Raw genomic sequence first — 10,001 nt, forward strand, 5'->3', positions numbered from 1 at the left:
GCGTAAGCAAAAGGACATCGCAATGACCCGCCATTTTGTATCAGTAGTTAGCTCGATGCTCGTTACGTGCAAGTTCGTGCGATGCTATCACACGTTTTTAGCTGTACTTAATCTTATAATTCGTGATTTTCTGCAATTTTTTTCCAAACCAAACAATAGCTAAATACTGTTAAAAAAAAAACAGAAAAAGGTATTATTTTTCAGTAACTTGTAATCGGTGATTTCACTCCTTTATTCCGAGTTGGAATACCTGTGCGACTATTTTAGGAAGAACTGTAATCTCTCAAGTTAGGCTTTGCCCACAAAATTCATTACAAGCAGGGTGGGGTGGCTGTCATGGGCTTTGAACCCGATACCTTAAAACTAACTCTAGCATAATTAAGTTAGACATTCTAACAACCAGGCTATCGCTCACGCTCGTCTGAGTGTGCAGAATCAAGCCTAAATGTGCGTTATCTCTGCGGATAAAAAAAAATATGATCTAATAGTATTTGAAATAACAATTTCAAAACATCAATTGAAAAAAAAATAAGAAAACGATTACTTAAAAAATGCATATGACCCAAAATAATCCCTTCAAATACATATTCCTTTGGGAAACTGTCAAATTTTGGAATTTTCCTGACTTTGAATTAGTTTTAAATACCGAATAATTTTGAATGTACATGTAAGTTTATGGTAGCCATTTATTTGAATTAGAACTTTTATTCCATGGACGGAAATATCATACCAATATTTCGAAGGAAAAAAAAATATTTGAAGCTAAATGAAGAGTGGTAATTAATTTTTTTTTCAAATTATTATAAGAAATACAAATCACTTTGCAAAATAGCATTTCGTGCTAAACTTTAAAAAATATGTCACACAAATGTGATGAAAAGAGGGCTTAATATTATCCTATTTTAGTAAAATTGCACACACTAAACCAATTCCGATTTTACCAATTCGCTAAATTATTTTGGCGACGATAAGAGTAATATAAACGGCGCTCCAAAAGTGTATGTGCCAATATAGAGGTAACTAATTTTGTTCGCCCATTTTACAAGTTGTGTAATAGGACTGAAACCTATGGGCAGGGAGTATATTCACTTGGCTAACACAGACAGTCCATGAACTCGTAATAAAACTAAAATGAAGAAAATCGGAATAAAATTATGGCCTAACCCTAACCTGGTACATACACTACGGGAGTACCTGAATGTCACTATAGGGCGCACTGTAACCCTGGAGTTTGAACTCTTTAGTTCTTTTTAAAAGTTGACTCAAAACAAAGTCTGGCAACGATAAACATTGCTACCGGAAATATCAAGCCAAGTATAAACAAATTCGGATCAAAGTACGAGCAGATTTACAAGATGTTTCTTGGGATATCGGATGCAAGATTTGAATAATCAAGGCGAAAATAAGAATTTAAAATAATTTTGGAGGGAGCACAAATTTTCAAACTCTCATAAGATATACTTTGTTGGTTTCGGATTAGCAATTCATTTATTACAGACAATTGAACGCAAGACCCACAATCTTATAGGTTTGACATGGGCGAACTACGATCCGCGGGCCAAATCCGGCCCGTTGGGTAATTCAATCTGGCCCGTCTGATGCTGCCACAGTCACCTCAAACCAAATTTTGATGTTTTAGCTGAAAAATTGCTCAAAGAATTTGTTGATTAAATTTAGTTTTGGACACGAGGCGTATTGTATTCCGCATTTACTTTTGTAACACCGTAAATATTGTTCATAAAGTATAACTATTTACGTCACACTTATATGACCCGCCAGTCCAGCTGGCAAACTTTTTGGCCCTTGAGGACCTTCTCTGTTAGAGGCTTTCCTCTCCCTGTGGATAAAATATGTGAATCCTATGTCAAGATGGACATGATTTCAAATATAGACAAATATTATGTATACGTACAATACACAAAATGTAGACAACCTATCTTAGAAAATATATCATTCGGCGACGAAATATCATTCAGAAATATCTCTTTCAAATATGCGACAATTTCCAATTATTCCCCAAAGTGCAACTTCGTGACTTATATTCAGTTGCTCATACTTCAGTCGGACAATATATTTAATTTACCAGTAGGATTTGGACAGTGGAGTATATGCTATCCATTCAAGCTGGGCAAATTAAATAAAATGTCAAGTCATTTAATCGCCGCAAGAAATATACTTGGGGGCTGATGAAAAATGCAATGCAGCATGGTGTTTCAAGTTATTTCCTGTTTTCAACCCAGTTTAGCAATTTTGTTGATTTATTTATATAATCGAATAATCTTAAAAATTTGAATCGAAAAATCGAAATTGAATTCCATAAATAAAATTATTTAGGAAATAAAATTATTTCGATTTCGTTTTGTTACGCGAGAACCACATTCGGCGTTTATTTTGATCCCAAATTGAATTTAGTTTGGTTGTAGCAACATCAGACGGGCCAGATTGAATTACCCAACGGGTCGGATTTGGCCCGCGGGCCATAGCTTTCCCATGTTTGCTCAATAACAATCGAAATTACGTTATGAAGTTAGTTCTCAATACATCTTAAACAGGTTAGTTTTATTTCAATCAGTGTTCATTTAAGTTTTTCAATTGATTCAATACACCTTTATATGCTCAATATTATTTAGCGCTTCGAGGTTCTACTACATAACTTTTTACATGACTTTATTAACACCCTTTATATACCAGCGCTTTCGAAACGCATTTTTGTCAATTCACTTTTGTAATAACACAATATGGAAGAACTCGAAGTGTTGTCGACACGGACATATGTTTCTACAAGTTATATTCAAGGAGCTGTAATGTTTATGCTTAAAGCAGGCTGGTATGATAAAGAGAAAAGGAAATAGCACCTCGGAGAGTAAAATAAAGAGAGAAAGAAACCGCTCTTTGCAGAAGTGTGAGATAGGAAAAGGAAATGGCTTGGTTGTCAGCTTGCACGAATCTTCAAGCTTGGTATTGATTACTGCAGCAGATAAGCAAAGTCGCTTTCTAACGAGCGCGTGTGCAAAAAAATGGCGCGTTTTATCCCCTGCTCAGGCCCGGCCAGAAGTAAATTTCTGTGACAAATAAAGCCTTACTAATACCATATTTAAAATCGTCAGATTACTTCACTAAACGAAATTTGGGTACTCCCGTAGTACCAGGTTAATGCAAGGCCATAATTTTATTCCGATTTTCCTTATTTTAGTTCTATTACTAGTTCGAGAACTGTCTGTTTTAGCCAAGTGAATATACCCCTGCCCATAGGCTTCAGTGCCTTTACACAACTTGATATAAAGTAAGCGAACAAAATTAGCCGCATCCAAATTGATACACACACTTCTGGTGCGCCCAAAATTTTTAGGCTACGTTAAGCGCAAACTCCATAGCTTACAACCACACACAAAACCTAAAGCATTACAAATTCTTAACCCTCTGTTGTAAATCGAAACTAGAGTTGATTTATTATGAACAAAATCAGTAAGCCAGTAATTAAAGGGTTAAACTCAAGAACTAACTATATACAAACCATGGAATAACGCCAAGTTTTCGTTTGCAAATTGCATTGAGTTGGACTTTAGCCCGATTACAATTGTTTTGAAAGCTTGCGCAAGACAAAACCAGGATCATTCTCTCATACGCAAAGGAATTTGCTTGAAAACGAATTCGTAAACTTTCGTGATAAAAGTGTAGGCAATGTCATCCCTGACCTCCATTCTTACGCAACCTTTTATTATTAAGGTTGGTCGGGTAATATTTGTTTAAAAGGTTGATATAATGTAGTCGTGGAAACAGTTGCTATAGCTGCAAGCTGAAAACTTGCCCAAAGCAAAGTCGTGATGGTCATTCCTTTAACTTGATCAAAAACGAATTCGTGAACTTTTGCGATACCGAAAATGTCAGCTCTAACTGCCATTTTTCCCCCAATAATGTTGGTCATCCAAACAAATGGGTAAGGTATATATATTGAAGGGGTTGCAATAACACTATAATATAGTGACGTGCAACAGGAGGCCTGCGAGCCATAACCTGGCCCGCCAAGTCATTTAGTATGGCCCTTGTCAACACTCAGATTTCCCCCAGCAAGCATAGAATTTGAATCTGACAGTTTATGTTTAAAAAGTCACCCATGCGGGTAAAAAAAAATTAATTTCATTACAAATTAATTTTCAATGAAAAAGAATTATCCGTACAATTAATTTAAATATTGCATAATGTCCGTTGAACTATTTCAATCAGTCAAATTAAAATAAATTGTTTTTAAAATGAATAAGTTGTATAGTTTGATATTTAAAATTTAAAAAATTTGGCAAGATTCCCATTTACGCATGTGCTTCGGCTGTTATCCACTCAGACAAAATTAATCAAAAAAATGTCAAAATTACCAGAATATCAAAGTAAATATTTAGCTATTTCGAGAAATTTCGCATAAATACGAAATGTCGATAAAGCGCACGGCGAAACAATATACCATATTTGAAAAAAGGGCGTTTTTGGATTGGATTAGAAATATATTAACGTGAAAAATGTTATTTATATTACTGAAAATTATTAGATTTTTTATAAGGGACTTTTGCGAAATAAATTTTAGCGTTGTGTCTGGCTTTATTTCCTGGCAAAAGTTATCCAAACTCAAATTAATAACAATTGAAACTGTTCATGCAATTTCCTGTCAAATTTGTGAATGGTTGTTTTAATAATGAACTTTTTATAATTAATAACCGCTCAGAGTAAACTTAAAATCACACACAACAAAGTAAACAACCTCATTTAGGAGTATAGTTACATGTACTGATGTACAAATACATACCCATGGTGTCTTATATCATAAGTAACAAAATATGTTGTTATTTCAAATAAAATGGCCAATATTAGTTAGCTGATCCCATATTTCTAGGAATTAGGGTTGGGGTTATAGAGAAAAATGCAGAATGCGCTGGAAAAATTTTCAAATCATTCATAACCCCAACCCTAACTAGATAATTTCTAGATTTTGGCATTAGCGGCGGGGACGTTGTATAGGCTACAAAAGATCTGACACATCTACATAGGATTGCTATTAATAAGGATCAGTCTAGAAACTACAATAGCAATTTCCTCACGAAATTATGAATGAAATGTAACCCGATACTCTCGAGAACATGGGAAGTTATTTAAAACAAATCGCAAGTTGACTTGAATCTCTGTGTGAATGGGTGCCGTCTAATTTGGTATTATATTCTGTTATTTTCCAATAACTAACTCACTTTAATTTAATTGGTTTTTTGAGGGTTAGGTTAAGAAAAGTTATAGATATGCAAGATGCGTTATCTCCCCAATCTCTAAGTATCTCATATGGTGTTTAATATACTAGTTAACTTTCCCCAACCTAAGACAAATAGAATAAAGAAAGCCAAATCAGAAAATTAGTAATTTATGGGTAGTATTTCACTGTTTTTGCACATTTTTGCGAGGTTTGGTGGTTATTCACTGTTTTTACACGTATATTATTGTTTTTGGATAAGACTATCGCCCTTATTTTATTAATATGCTCATATTAGGGTGTAATTAACTTCAAAATTGATACTAATTTAGCAGGGTATATCACACAGTATTACGCCGATGTTCCGTGAACAAAGTAAGAGGAGGTCACGACTTGCCTGACAATGACTTCAAATCAGGCAAACAAATTGCCATTCCGTGCTATATATTCGTTCTACGTAGCGTGAGAATTCGCTAAAAATGATCGGCACGATCCACTAATGCTTGGAACGTTTCTACATCACGAAAAATATAAACGATATTACGCCTTATTGTATTTCTTAGGGGAAAACCAGGGGACTTTTTGTCAAGTTCGATTTTCTTTTCTGAGCTAAGGTAAACAAGCATTTTTACGGGCTGGATTTTGGCGGGTTAAATATACAGCATTGAGAATGTTAATTCAAGCGCTACAAAACCTAATACAACGCCAAGCCCAACTTAAAATTATATATGACTACATATACAGGGTGTCTATAAAGTCCCTTTACAGTATCAAATTTGTTATGAAGTCAGTTCGCAGTATATGTTAACCAGGTTTGTTGTTTTTAATCAGTAATTTGAGTATTTTTACTTCATTCAATACGTGTGTGAGGGCCTAAAACATGATGTCGATAAATTCCCTTTGCAATTTTAAGGAAATTTAAGACTTTACGGACACCCTATACATTAATAGACACACTAGTAAATATGCTGTAGTGCTGTAATTCAGACGCTAAGGACGACCGCTGAAACCCGCCCGCGTACGCTCTACAAAATGGCGGGCGGGGTAAAACGGTCGCGGTTCTATCAATAAGTCTCCTGCTGAACGTGTTATTTTGTGAAAGCCATACATTACGTTTTAGACACTAACTTGAACTTTCTCCGATTATTTTAAACTTATATATAACAAAACGGTGAATTATTGGGTATATTACCAATATTTTCGCGAGGATTATGTCATTTCGCAGTGTTCAGCATTTGCTTTTTTATTTTCACTGTAAATAGGGCTATAGGCAAGCTGTACTTGTGAAAAACGAACAATAGCATGGGGATATGAAAAAAGTGACTAGGCGACGAGCTCCATATTATTTCAAATGGACTTTTTAATGCGGTATCTTCATTTAACGCCAAAATATAACTTAATATTGGGATATTTTTATGTTGACTATGCGCACTTGTATTGTGTTTTATCAAAGTTTATTCCATCCGTTATCCTAAGGACGTGCGAAACAAAAAAGCTGAAAAGTGGCAAACTATAAGGTAAAATAAAGGTTAACATTAGACATTCAGATGTCAATGCAACATTTACAAACGTTGCAACAATTAAACTAAACGACATTTGATACGTCGCGATGAAAATGTTATATGCGACAAATTCAGGGATAACTTGTCTCGAGCCGGATACAGCTGTTACTACCTCAAATTACAAACGGCAAAGTATGACTTTACGACCATGTACTAGACCAAAAATATCAAAATTTAAAAGTGATACGTGCTTATATGTAGTTTTCATATCTAAATATATTGTCATGCTTGGGTTCTTAGCGAGGGGTTAGAGATAAAATAATATTGATATGTGTTTCAACTGTAGTTATGTGAATCAACGCAATCATTTTAAACGGTTCACATCCACAATTCTACATTAAAATTCCCTTTGTTGTTGTCCTTTTTGCGCTTTAGGTTATTATAGAAATTTGCAAACGTGAAAATATGAAAAATATTGAAGGTGAAATTTACTTTTGAAATTTGTAAAGTTTGAATGAGAGAATAATGGTCGACAACCTCTGTCTTTAAACGAAAAATTAATTTGCCGCTGCTGCGCGGAATTTCTATTGGTGCCTGAAGCACATAATATTATATTATGTAATTCGTAACAATTTGAGTTAAATTTCGCAAACTTGCAAATTGAAACCATAATAATCCTTTTAAACATGTTTGAAAGCGAAAGATTAGATTGTCTATATATCAAACACTGTGACTGCGTGACAGTTATTTTGGGTGTCGCATGGGGCACGAACATCTAACTAAAAAGGACTTCAAAATTTGACAAGTAGACGACTTATCAAACAAATAAAACGATTAAATAAACTCACCGGAATTTCTCTTTATTTCTTATATTCTTCAGAACCCGCAAATGTCTTCAAAATTTTTCTAAATTGTAACTTCCGACGATGTACGCTGACAGATAGCAAGCTTCGAAGAGTGCCGGCTAAAACAGCCGAGGAAAGACTCGATTGATTATCTAGTGCTGTATGACGTCAGAAAACAAGATTGTTGATACGATGCCAGATTTGAAAGTAGTTTACTGTTACAAAATACCTCGAAATTCGTGAAATTTCTGTATTAATTTGATTTAGATTACAATTTTAAGTTTATTTTATAATTCTATGATAATAAAATGACTTATTTTCTTGGAATATACGCATAAATTGAATTTGGCATTAATCATAAACTATATCACTCACAACCAAACAGATGATTACTCGGAAAAGTGCCTGGATTTACTGATTTATAATCAAATTGTTACTGAACTCTCCATTGCTTCTAAACTCTCCGAAATTAGCGAAAGTGCTATAGTTAGCAATACTAGGTAGTCGCCGCCATGTTACCTGGAAAACGAACCATCTAAATATAAAATGTGAGACTGTCATATTCAATACGAATACCGGGTACCAGAAATGACGATATTATACGAAAAAAATTATGAAAGAATCTTCTGCGAAGCAGTTATATAATCTGAAACTTGGAACTTTGTCTAATAAAGTCGCACTTCGCGGGATTAAACTTTTTACCGTCGCTCCATGCCCGAGTTACGCATTAATGCTTAAACCAGACAATATCTCGCCATCTGGATTTAGTTTAAAAATCGTTTCAACATATATGCTCGAATATGTAGATTTTGCGTTATTTTTCAGCGCAATCAGTGTATATGGTCCGTGATTGGCCAGCGCATCAGCTCAAATTTGAAGTATTGCTTCTACAAGTTGTGCACCTAGCACACTAGTTGCAATTAATTTAACAAATAATTATCGTTTAATATATTTTGCCTACAACAATTACATTAAGTCCCTTTAAAGCCGAAATACAAACTTTCAAGACAATTCCAATAAAATGGTTAGTTGCGCAACGCGTACACTGATAACACCGCGTTAATTAAAGTTAAAACTAATTCATCAATCTTTCCAGATAGACAGCATTAAATGATTATCGAATCTCTCAAGTAAATTTGCATACTAAGGGCACTTAAAAATGTCCAATACTAACTTATTATCTGTTGAAATGCCGCGACATTTTCAAGACATGGACATCCAAGTCGTCACACATTTGGATAAAATATCATACCATTCGAAATGAAGTTGGTAATTATATTTATATTAAATCGATATTTTTTAATCATACCGTTGGTATTTGCTGTTGTGATTACAAAAAATTACTGTATTACCATATTTAATTCAGTTTTGCGAATGGATAAGTTTCAATAAATATCAGGTGACCAAGCTTTATGTTAAATTTATGCAAAAAATTCGCCAATTCCTAAGTTATTGCCATTGTATATCCCATACGGCGCAGGATGTCAACAGTTAACACCGTCATGGATAGCTGCCAATTTTTGGCTAATGAGTATTGCCAAAAAACAATAAAACACTAATTAGCGAAAATTAAATCATTCATGATATGAAATGTATTCATAATCATGCACTGAGGGCGCTACTGATCCTCAATCTAACTTAGGCTCATTTTCTGAAACGTATACATGGCTGAACATATTTATCTCACAAATAAATTTCCACAGACTAACTTTTGATCAACGCATGCGCTGCCCTACAGCTTGCGTGGGAATTAGTCAACTAAAATTTGACGCCATATTTTGGAAGACGCTGCATTAAATCAAAGTTGCGTCCCCGGAAGCGAAAGCTATCTCCGCTTATTGATAGCCAAACATATGCAACGATTAAGCCACAGCAGTTATGTGCAAGGAAAGGGCTGACACTGTCAAAAATAGACATAAAATGGCAAAATATTACGAGTAATTTTACCCAAGGCACATAAAGCCCAGCTAGTCGCAAGCAAAGTGAAAGTCACTTTGGTCGCAAGGAAAGGGCTGCTACTGTCAAAAATAAACATAAAATGAAATAAAATTACGAGTAACTTTATCCAATGCACAAAAAGTTCAAAAATTTAAACTGTAAATTAGAGCAACACTCTATAATAGAAGTAATGCTAATTGATTTAAATTAAAAGTGTTGGGTAATTAAGGAAAGTCACAAAATGCCGACTTTAATCAACACTTGAATGATTTAGGCCAGCGTTTCTCATACTGTGTTCTGCGGAACGCTGCTCTACTTTCGAAATTGCGACTAGATTGGTTGCCCTGGCCATCTAAGTCGTACTTCGTAAACTCTGGGTCGTAAATTTGTCTCCCAACAAGCGGACAGGCCTTGCTATCTAAACAGGAAGACAAGCCTCGTGCTAGCCTGGAAAGCATGGGTTTTCGTTAACCGTTCAATATCGTTAAC

At 34.7% G+C, this 10,001-nt stretch overlaps 1 protein-coding gene across 1 annotated transcript in view; it reads right to left on the bottom strand.

Annotated features, from left to right (window-relative positions):
* Positions 1-7,736, bottom strand: part of LOC120331835 (uncharacterized) — an 84,992-nt gene extending 77,256 nt beyond the window's left edge. The window contains exon 1 of the mRNA XM_039398998.2: positions 7,578-7,736. The gene's annotated coding sequence lies outside the window, so the exon portion shown is untranslated. The remainder of the gene's footprint in view (positions 1-7,577) is intronic.
* Between the last annotated feature and the right edge of the window lie 2,265 nt (positions 7,737-10,001).

This window comes from Styela clava, chromosome 6, assembly GCF_964204865.1.
Source record: "Styela clava chromosome 6, kaStyClav1.hap1.2, whole genome shotgun sequence".
NCBI lineage: Eukaryota > Metazoa > Chordata > Ascidiacea > Stolidobranchia > Styelidae > Styela > Styela clava.